This window comes from Somniosus microcephalus, chromosome 10 (assembly GCF_052327205.1).
Source record: "Somniosus microcephalus isolate GS21.2 chromosome 10, FLI_Smic_1.0, whole genome shotgun sequence".
Classification (NCBI taxonomy): domain Eukaryota; kingdom Metazoa; phylum Chordata; class Chondrichthyes; order Squaliformes; family Somniosidae; genus Somniosus; species Somniosus microcephalus.
In genome coordinates, this window is record NC_140996.1 from 178,956,991 (window position 1) to 178,967,988 (window position 10,998).

Below are 10,998 nucleotides of genomic sequence, written 5' to 3' on the forward strand. Positions count from 1 at the left end.
CAGGATGGTTTTGCTGAGCTGTTGAGCTCTTATCTAATTGTAGTGAATTGTCCCCAAGCTTTGAGTTTCCTGTGGGGCCTGAGATTCTTTGTAGGTTGGCTAAATGATTTGTTTTATGCATGATTTTGATGGGTTCTGTGAGGCTGTTCTTCCGTGGGTCTATTGTTAGCATGTAAATCTCTTGATAGGGGCTGAGTGACGTTTACAGTTCCCCCAGACAGTTTGATTACCTTGAATACTCAAACTGGCTACTGCATAGGTAGATCCCAAATTCTTTGTTGCAGCCTTTTTCCCAAACATGCCTGAACATGTCCTTTTAAAATGCCACGTCTGTTTTTGACCTTGAATCTCCCTGCTAGGCCCAACATGCTTTTTATCCTCCTGAAGTTTTTAGCAAGGGTCCAAAATCACTTTAATATGGTTTTTCTTTCATAATGTGGGATCTGTAAATTTTGAGAATCCTACAGTCTCCCCGTGATACTCCACTCATTAGAGTATCCTACTGGGTGAGCAAAATTTCTGATCCCTCAATGTCAACCTTCCCCTGTATTTTACCTATCTAAAACCCAAAAACACATATTCCCCTTTAAGTGCAGTGTTCAGATACATAAAATTCGGTTACATTCACATCCAAGCACAGAGGGGGTCCAACACCTCTGCACCACTTGGAAGAAACAAAAAATAGTACATGGTACATACATAGAAAAGAAAAATACACAGTCACAATCTTTATTTTTAATAACGATTAAGGCTCGACTCATACTTGGTCATAGACTTTGTTTTGATGCTTGTCCCATGCTCTCTCATGTTGGGATCGGAGCATTCTGTCCCTCCCCTTGCACTTTGTGCACAGTAAGTAGAAACCTATACCTAGTTGGCAGACTACTAAAATGTGGGAAGCCAGTCTGATCCAAGAAGGGACCTCTATATTTTCAAAAATATCTCACCAGGGTGGAACTACGATATCCAAGATCTTGGCCCCTATCTCGACTGTCTTCTGCTCTAATGTGTAGAAATGTTTTTGTGATATACCTGTCATAGCGTGCTCCCACTTTATGACATAAGGTGGGACCGCTGCGAAACGGACGTGTGCACCCCCTTGAATGATTCCAATGTTCTCCACCCTGTATACCAGTGCGGGTCGGGCTGTCCCACCCATGACCGGCATCCTCACTACTTTCCCCATGATAGTGTGATTGGAACGTCCACAATCTACTGGGACAGGGTAGACTTCAGAGGCTAGACAGAGCTGACACGGGCTCAGCGAATTACTAAATGGGTGGAGGGCTGCGAGGTGCTTGTTGCTAATCCAGGAGGGGACTAAACCTTGTTTTAAATCCTCCAGGTTGCTGCGGCCCTCGCCCAGCAACCATGCCCCGTATAGCACACACACCTCATTCTGTGCAGCCTGATCCAAAGCATTCCTGTCCTCCCGTATGAGTGCATTTACTGTTTTAGCGTGTCTCTCTAGCTCAGCAATGATCTCTTTTAAATGGACCGTCATAGCTTGGTCCTCGTGTAGCTCTGAGCCTACCATTGTGTTCTCCTCTGTTAGGATTTTTCGTAATTGGGTTTTTAAGCCATTTATCTGTCTTTGTAGCTCTATGTCATCCAGACTGTTTACTACAGAGGATCCTGTATTATAAGTAGTGAAAATATCGTTCCAGGTTCCCCTCCTTTGTCTCCCCGCGCCCATAGTATGCTCAGCACGTAAATTGTACAGTTCTGCTTTGTCTACGTTGGCAAAGTCAAATTCATAAAACTTCCTAAACATTTCCTTTAACAGGGCTTGGTACAACTGTTCTGTCTCCTTAGGGCACCATTCAGGTAAGTGCACCTCAGTAAGGTTTAGGATCACCGAAGCTACTGCATAGTGTACCCCCTGGTATAGTACCTTTTCGGTCGGCACTAATACTAACCCATTCCCTGGTCCCTTGGTGGTGGTAGGACACCTCTCTACTATGGTCCGTGATGTCGTGGTCCTGGGCAGGGGCTTTTGGGGGCGTGCCACGAGTTCGGTGGCGTTGATTGGGATCGGGGAGTGTGGGACCGCACACGCATGCAGGCTAGAATCCCACCCCATCCCCTCCCCGGCATCTCGCCATTGTCTGGAGAAGCTGATGGATATGCCTGTGGGGCAGACTCTCTCTGACCTCCACATACAGACATAAATTCCCTGTTCCGACACCCACCACTTATCCCAACACACACTCACTCCCCCTTGGGTCCCTGTGATCGTCCGGTGGGTGTCGTTCCCCAGTCGGCTGTACGGCCCCCTGTGTTCCTGCTCAGCTTCCAGAGCCACCACCACCTATCCAGGGGAATCTGTCCTTTACATGTGAGGCACACACGTTTCCCCTCAGTGATGCTGACCCTTGTAGCAATGACCTGTACCCTGGGGCACGGGATGGAGGCCTCCCCATAGGTGAACCCGGTCTGGCTGGAGTATTGTGTAGAGTTAGACCCCAGCCACCCTGGCCACCTTCTCTCGTGGAAGTAAATAGCGAGCTCCTCCACACCCGGTTCGCCACCCCCAGCGGTAACGATTGGTACTCTGTCTCCCGAGCACCCATAGATGTGGGAGTCCTCCATGTCACCTCGGTCACCGATGCTCACCCCTACCAGGGTGAGCAGGAGCAGAAACTTTCCCAGGCCGATTTCCTTTCTGTAGGGACACATAAAACAGATAGCCATGTCCCAAGAAGGTTCTCTGGCTTGACACAGTTATCGAGTCTCGAAAACTTAACGAAAACTTAGACTTATCATAACTAATTAAACAACCGTAGAACCTAAAACTAGCAAAACTATAAAACACACTTAAATTCAACAGAGAAGCTATGTACATCCACCGCCCATCTCCGGGCGGCCAGGCTAATTCCTGTTTGGCCTCTGTCTTTTGTGGCCTCTGGGCAGCTTGTACACCTGGGCTTAAGGTGGTCTGTGCCGTCGGACCTGAAGAGTCCTTCTTAAAACAACTGGGAGTTTCCCTGAATCCCAGATGATCGGGGAAGTGTGCTCTCCTGTACTGCTGCACACTACCCCCTTCTGTGTGGCTGCCGAGTCCCTGTCCTGTCCTGTGGGTTCCTCGCAGCCTGAGGCTGCAGGCTGGGGATCCCTCTTGCTTTCCTTGCCCAATGCTACCTCTCCTGTAAGTCCCTCACCGTTGGAGGCTGCAGGCTGGGGGCCCCTGTCCTTAGACTGATCCCTGACCTTGGGCATTCCTTTTCGGGTAGTGACCCTTCTGGGGCTGAACCGTTTAAATTGGTACACCGGTGACCATGGTAGTTTAGGCTGTGGTATGCGAGGAGACCTTCTTAAGGCTCTGGCTACTGGGGGCGTGTCCGAGTCCCAAATAATCGGTGAGATGGCCCCTCCAGTGACACAAGCCACTGCTGCCACCAGTGCGGTCTATGAGTCTGCCACAGCTGCTGGCTGAGAATCTCTATCCTTAACCTTATCCTCTACTTCCTGACCTTCCTTGTCCCACTCCACCCGGGTTTCCCCTGGTGCATTGAACAGACCATGCCTCTGGCCTCAGACAAGGCTTGGGTCAATTTTTTAATCCTTTCTTCGCAGGGACCGTGATCAGAGTCTTCATAACCCCTACATCTAGCTACCTTATGAGCTATTTTAATGCCCCTTAGCTGACCCTCCAAACCGTCAGCTCTCGTTGTTAATCTTGCGTTCTCCTCCCGTAAGGCCTGCTCATTTAACCTGGCCTCCGTAACCTGGCACCACCGGTATTCCCCCATATTATGGGAGGTCTCTTCCTGTGCGCGTCTTTCAAGGGGACACAGGTAGACAGGCTGCGCTGGTTCTAGTCATAGGTCTGCCTTGTATGGGGCAGATGGGGTTAAAACACCAGTGGCGGTGGCTACCTTCCCTGGGCCATTTAATAAAACTTGGAGCGCAGCCACTATTGAATCAAGCATGGGGGAGAGGTCGGTGTTTTGGTTCTTGGGGCAGGAGCTGGGGAGTTCTTTCCTATGTTATCCTTCCACGGATTCCTACAGTCACTTCTCCAATGCCCACTCTTCCCGCACCCGAAGCCGTTACGCTTCGTATCGGAAGGGTTACCCCCTTCCTGGTGCCATTCCTTCTTATTCTGACTTGGTTTCATCTCATGAACCTTTCCTTTTGGTGGGTGTTCTTCTACCCCTCTACCATTGTGGTAAGCCAGGGTCAGTTGTCTGACCACTGTCTCCTCGGTGACCTGGGGGCCTTTTGAGTCAAACCACAGCTCAGCCTTTGCCCTGATCCATGGCAGGCTGTTTGCCACTAGGCTTCGGAGCCAGTGGGCCAGCTCGTCCTGGTTCAGGTGAGCCCGGTTGAGATCCCCATTACAGGCACTCTTGTACACAGGCCACAGTCGGTCTGCAAAAGCCTGTGGGGTCTCCCCTGCTAGCTGTGTAGTCTTCTCCACCTGGGAGAAAGGACTACCATCATTCATACCCATGGCCTCCAGAACTTCCTCCCGGATAGCAGTGTATCCGCTCTGCTCTTTTTTACTCTCCGCAGAGGGACTGGTAGAGGTTGCCATCCAGGGAGAAGAGGAGCATTTTTGCCATCTCGCAGTCATCGCACTCGTTAATGCCTGCTGCCTGTTCCACTTCCATGAAGTGGACCGAGGGGTCTCCTTTTTGGGTGAGTTTGTTCAGGTGGCTTATCATAGCCCTAAGCTATTGGGTACCATGGGGAACCACGAATTCGCTTTCCAGGAGTCCCTGACCCCCACCACCGCCGGGTAGGCCGAACATTTGCTGCCGGGCCGGGCACATCGGCCCCGGCCTCGACCTTTCCTACATTGGTTTGCCCACCTCTCCCTGCTGCCAAACCAAGTTAAAACCTGGCGCCACAGGTGGTGGTGGTGTGCTCTCCCTGCCAGCCTCACAAATCGCCCGTCCCTCCTGCTGCCCAACCGAGCTGGTCCTCGGCGCCACAGGTGACATCTGAACAGTTTCCCCTTCTACTTCCAGGTCCACCCGGGCCACACCCGGGCTTATTAGGCACACCATGCCTTTTGCCCTGGACAGAGCAAGGTTTAAACTATCGATCTGCTTCTGACAGGGACCGTGATCTCCCGCTTCAAACTCCCTAGTGCTCGCTATCTTATAAGCTGCCTGTACATCTCTCAACCTCTCCTCCTGTTCTTTTATTTGCTTGGCAAGGCGGGCATTCTCTTCTCGTAACACTAGTTCATTACTTTTTGCCTCAGTGACCTGACACCGAAAGTATTCCTGTCTGTTCCTGTGCTTTTCCATTATCTGCATCTTTTCCTGGTTTTGGGCGTTTAATTCCTCTAGTAATACTTCCCCTGCTAGAGCCCTTGCTTGAGACAGCTGAGCTGATTCCCGCAGCTCTTCTGTTAGTGCCTCAATGCGCTTATCTAACAGCTGGATCTGTCGCTGGGAGCAGACCAACCATATGGCCTTCTCCACTGACTTTTTATGATCTTTGCTCTCAGTCCATTTGGCTGCAGCGTCCATGGGATGTTCAGCGCGCAACAGACTGAGCACCCATTTCTTGGTGATATTTAACTTCTCAAATACATAAGAGGAAATCCTCTCTTCCATCTTCGTTCTGTCCTCAAAAACAGTGTCTACTGCATCACATCCCTTTTGCCAAGCTCGTGCCGCAGTCGCCATTATGTAGGGGGCGGTGTTTGGGGTCAGCTTCACCTCTGACTTATGAGCGGTTCGAATCGCTCCCACTCCCTTGGTTCTAGACCTTGGACTTACTTGGGGGTTGTGATAAAAGTGCAGTAGACAACTGATTTTTGGTGCAAGAACTTTGATTTTTATTTGAGAAAGAAAATACAACACAATAATGACACTCTAGTAAAATGGGGAAACACTTCGACATACACGAGGGAAAATTACAGTAGACAAATATCTCACCCCTCCCAATCCCACCTTACTAGCTAAGTTAGGCTCTGAAGGACCAGGGATAATGCTCACCAAAACAACTCCTTGACAGTTGAGCTGGTTCGCGATTTTGGGGTTCGCTGGATGTGTTGGTTGGTGCCTGCCGTACCCCGGTTGGTTGTTTCGTAAGGCCCTTGTTGCCGCGAGGTGTCTGATGGTCACTGAAACTGTTGCGCTGGTTTCTTCTTGTGTGTTGACCTGCTTCCAGAACTGTGAACTTCTTCGAACTTGATGAACTCCTGAGAACTGCCCAGAACTGTAAAGCTTGTAGAGAACTTGTTGCAACTGTGTAACTGCTGAACTGAACTGCTGAACCAGTCTTTCGAATTTCTTGACTTCTCTGTCTTTAGAAAACAGGCTTTCAATTATCCTAATCTTAAGTTGTTTAAATCGGTTTCGGGATGGCTTCCTGAGTTGTTGAAGTAGTTAAAATGTGAGAAGTAGTTTCGGGGTGGTTTTGCTGAGCTGTTGCGCTCTTATCTAATTGTAGTGAATTGTCCCCAAGCTTTGAGTTTCCTGTGGGGCCTGAGATTCTTTGTAAGTTGGCTAAATGATTTGTTTTATGCATGATTTTGATGGGTTCTGTGAGGCTGTTCTTCCGTGGGTCTATTGTTAGCATGTAAATCTCTTGATAGGGGCTGAGTGACGTTTACATTTCCCCCAGACAGTTTGATTACCTTGAATACTCAAACTGGCTACTGCATAGGTAGATCCCAAATTCTTTGTTGCAGCCTTTTTCCCAAGCATGCCTGAACATGTCCTTTTAAAATGCCAAGTCTGTTTTTGACCTTGAATCTCCTTGCTAGGCCCAACATGCTTTTTATCCTCCTGAAGTTTTTAGCAAGGGTCCAAAATCACTTTAATATGGTTTTTCTTTCGTAATGTGGGATCTGTAAATTTTGAGAATCCTACAGGGCACGTATTGTGCATGCAGGATCTGAAGCAGACAACAAACCCTCCGGCCCCTGGAGCATGAGGTCCAGGATATGTTAACTGATTAACACAGCCAAACATTGACTGCTGCCTGATGCCGGCGGAAATGACGTCATCGCTGGCGGGCGGAAGTCATAAATCGGGGTGGGGGGGAGGGGAGGTCAGGCTGCTGCTGGTGACCCATGGATACGGTCCCTGGCAATGTAAGTAAGTATTGGTGGGGGGGGAACAGGAGTCGAGGAACATTGGGGGGGATTTTTAACTAGCTGCAGCGAGTGGGTTTGGGAGAGGGTGGGTAGTAAAAAGCACTGAAAATTGACAGCGCGTCGGGAAGCTGGCTCTAACCCGAACACTTCTGCATTTCACTGGAATGCATTTGGCAGTGTGCGAGAAACCCCCTCCGGAGAGGTGGGTTACCAACTAAAGGCAACTAAGAGGTAGTTAAGAGGTAGTTCACAGGTTTTTTAACAGGTGTTTTCAACTTTTAGTGTGGGTCCCACGGGTTTCCTGAGCTTCCTGGACCTCGCCAATGAAAGCAAGGTGAGAGCGCATGGCAATTGAGGGGGCCGAACAAATGACAGGCAAAAAGAGACCTCACACCTGCTTCCTTGCCTAAGTGAAAGGCTTTTGCTCACAGCACTTGTTCTGAGATGTTTCTTTCAGTATTTTGCAGGTGATTTCTATAACTTTGGAGGTGGTTTCTACTATTTTGTAGGTCACTCTCACTATATTGTAGGTCACTCTCACTATATTGAAGGTCACTCTCACTACATTGAAGGTCACTCTCACTACTTGAAGGTCACTCTCACTACTTGAAGGTCACTCTTGTGACGGAATAAGCCATATTCCAAGAGATACGCCATCATATGAATAGATTTCTGACTTTATTAATACATGAGAAACTGGGTCTAAAAATCTAAAAAAACCTCAGAGACACAAGCTGTAAACAGAAATACAGGCTTCTGAGATAAAGATCAGTTGTTAACAAAGTTGTAAACACCACAAGCTTTTGAAATGGGAATTGGTTAAATATGCTAATAGAATGGCCCTATTGAAATAGCAGTTTGTTGCTTCCAGAGAGTCTGGAGTTTGGAGGGAACACAATAAAATGCCCAGTTTAAAGTCTTAACAACTAACACATTGAACAGGAACATAGAAACATTAAAAGAGGCATGTGGCTTTGAAAAGATGACATCAAGTAAAAGAAACACCTGCTGGCCAAATAGTTTTTATGTTAAACTTGAAAGACAGGGAACACAAGACTGTAATATAACCAACTAAGATGGCTAGGAAAACAACCACCCTAGTTAAAGTGGTTTTAATTTACATGTAGCAAATATGATACCTACAGAACACTTTGAAGATATGACTTCAATAGATGAACCAAGCAATCACATGGTTTTTGTATTTAACTTGGAGCAGTTAGGAGTCATGACATCTACTAAAACCAGTTAAGCCAATATTAAGAATTGAATGAACGTTCTTTGATAAGAATGACATCAAATAAATACTACTGTCATATTGTTTTTATGATAACTATTGAACACCTAAAGGTAGAGACAGAAGTCTGAGAGTTGGCAGCTGAAATGGCAGTAAGAATAGAAAGAAGTCAACACAAAGAATGAATAAAGATTATTAGCTTACATCAGCAGAAAACTTCAAAGAATATACCATTCAAAAAAAGGTATAAAAATAAGAATTTTTCAAACAGAAAGTCAGAAGTCGCTGGAAGGGCAAGCATTTCTCAACTTCACAGGCACGCTCTGTAAGTTTTTAACTTTGAGTCTTGGGTAATCAAGGTATTTGATTTTGGTGGATATTCTGGATTAAGAATAGGTAGAAGAGTGGAAATGTAACAAAGTTAAGATTTGAGAATAAGGATCTCTGAGAATAAGATTGTGTAAGCTAATTGTATTTTGAACTATAAAAGTTGTGATTGAATCAACAGCTGTTAACTGAATATCGGCTCTTAAATAAAACTATATTTTTACAATTGTCTCACAGAGTATTTCTGTATCAACCTTGCAAACTCAATTTCTGTACACTCTTTTGCAAGGAGTTGCAGAATTCTGGGGGGTATTCCGGACCCTCATAATATCCGGAAGGTTACAGTCTAGTTAAACTTATTAAAAGTGCTATCCGGAGGATGGTAACATCTTCACAACATTCCTTTCCTGTAGGGAGAGATAGTCTAAACCTTTAGACCCAATTAAGCGTCTTATAGAATTCGGCTATCTTTAACTTTAGTTCAAGGTGAACGTCTGGGGAATACGCCTGATCTGGGCTAGCCCAAAAAGGGCTAGGATTTGTAATTATCCCTTCAGTTTGCACCCAACGTGTGTGTTAACGAGTTGATAAAGAACCTATACTTATATTTATATCTATATCCATGTTGTAGATTGTTAAGTATAGAAGGAGTGTTTTACTGACAGTGGTACTAAGACCCAGATTTAAGTTTCTAGAGACGACAAGACCCTGATCAGGCCTTGTAGAACTCAAATCAGAACTCCCTCAAAATATCATTGAATTCTAGAAGCTTCTTATAAAGTTCATATTAAACCCTAACCGAGGTTAGGTCCTGATGAAATATTAAACCCTAACCGAGATTAGGTCCTGAAGAAATGGCAAACCCTGTCAGAATTGGCCAAGTCTTTGTATTAGAAAATTTAAATGATTGCTTTATTAGGGGAAATAATCCTATCCCTGTACCTCCACAAAACCAAGCGATAATTTTTGAAATAGAAGGCTTTGATGCCAAAGGAGCCGTTAGAACTCATGGCAAGATTAATGTTGATCCCCAGAACCAGGGGATACAGAATATCCTTTGGGATAATCAAATGAATACTCCAAATCCACTAAATTCCTTAATGATAAGGTGCACACCTGCACAATTGGGAGGCCTAATGAACGGTGCCCAACAAGGTGGTGGCAACCATGGCTGAATAGCAGGACCCGGAGCAGCCTATGCTCCTGGGGGCCATGGATTCCGGTTAAGATGGCAAGCTCATGATGAAATAAATGACAACAATCTTCGAGAAAACTATAGACAGCTTAGAATCCATTATAATCAATGCCGACAGGCACTAGCTCACTCTTACCTAAATGCTGGAGGTGCAATGATTAATGATCCAGTAAACCAATCCCAGCAACCACAAATTGTGCCCCTAGGTCAAGTAAACCTGAGCTCTATCTACACAATGTGTGGTAGACCAGGAAACACCAGCCAGGAAAAAACCTACTGGATTCTAACTAACCTTGATAAATTGGAAACCTGTTGCCAAGGTTGGAAGGCTCAATACCTGAGGCAACTACTGCAAATGATACAAAATTCAGACTTAATTCCCCCATTAAACCAGTGTAACAACTGTGTTCAAATATACACTTATGTTCACACGGCAACTCAGGGTGGGCATGTAATGAGTTCAATCAAGGAAATACTCACTAATACAGCCACAACTAAAGGGCTGGTAGTTGCCTACAGATTAGGCAAAGTACTTACACAGGATAATTGGGACATTGTTCATGGTTGCCTGGCCAATCAATATCAAAATACAGCCCTCAAACTTGCCTGTGAGGGTGCTCTAAATGATTATTGAGATAACCAACAAAGATGGTGTTAAGTCTGTGTGTTCTAGTTGTATTTAAGATTAATTACTGACACAGACTACAAGAATAACGTTTCAACAGGTCTTTACTAGTTGGAGGTCAGGGCTATACTAACAGCAATATCACTACACAGTACTTATATACCGGTGGTCACCACCGGTATTACGTATACAGCAGCCAGAGAAAGTAGTACATCTCTTAAGGTGGAACAGGCTTAAGTTCTCTTAAGGTGGAACAGGTTACATACACCACAATCCTCCCTTTTTAGCTTAACAGTCATATCCCCATTTAACATAACATAATAACATATATACATATATAACTTCAGGTATAAACAGTTCAAAGGTTCAGTCTCTCAGGAGGCCTTCTGATTTGGGTTGGATAACGCCTTTCAGTGGTCTCTGATTCTTGTTGCTGAGGTGACTCCTCTAGTTGGTTTCCTATGTATTGGACGTCATCATCAGGTACATTCCCTGCCGAGGTAGATGCTTCAGGTTCATTAACGTCTTCCACAGTTGTCTCTGTCGCAACCATG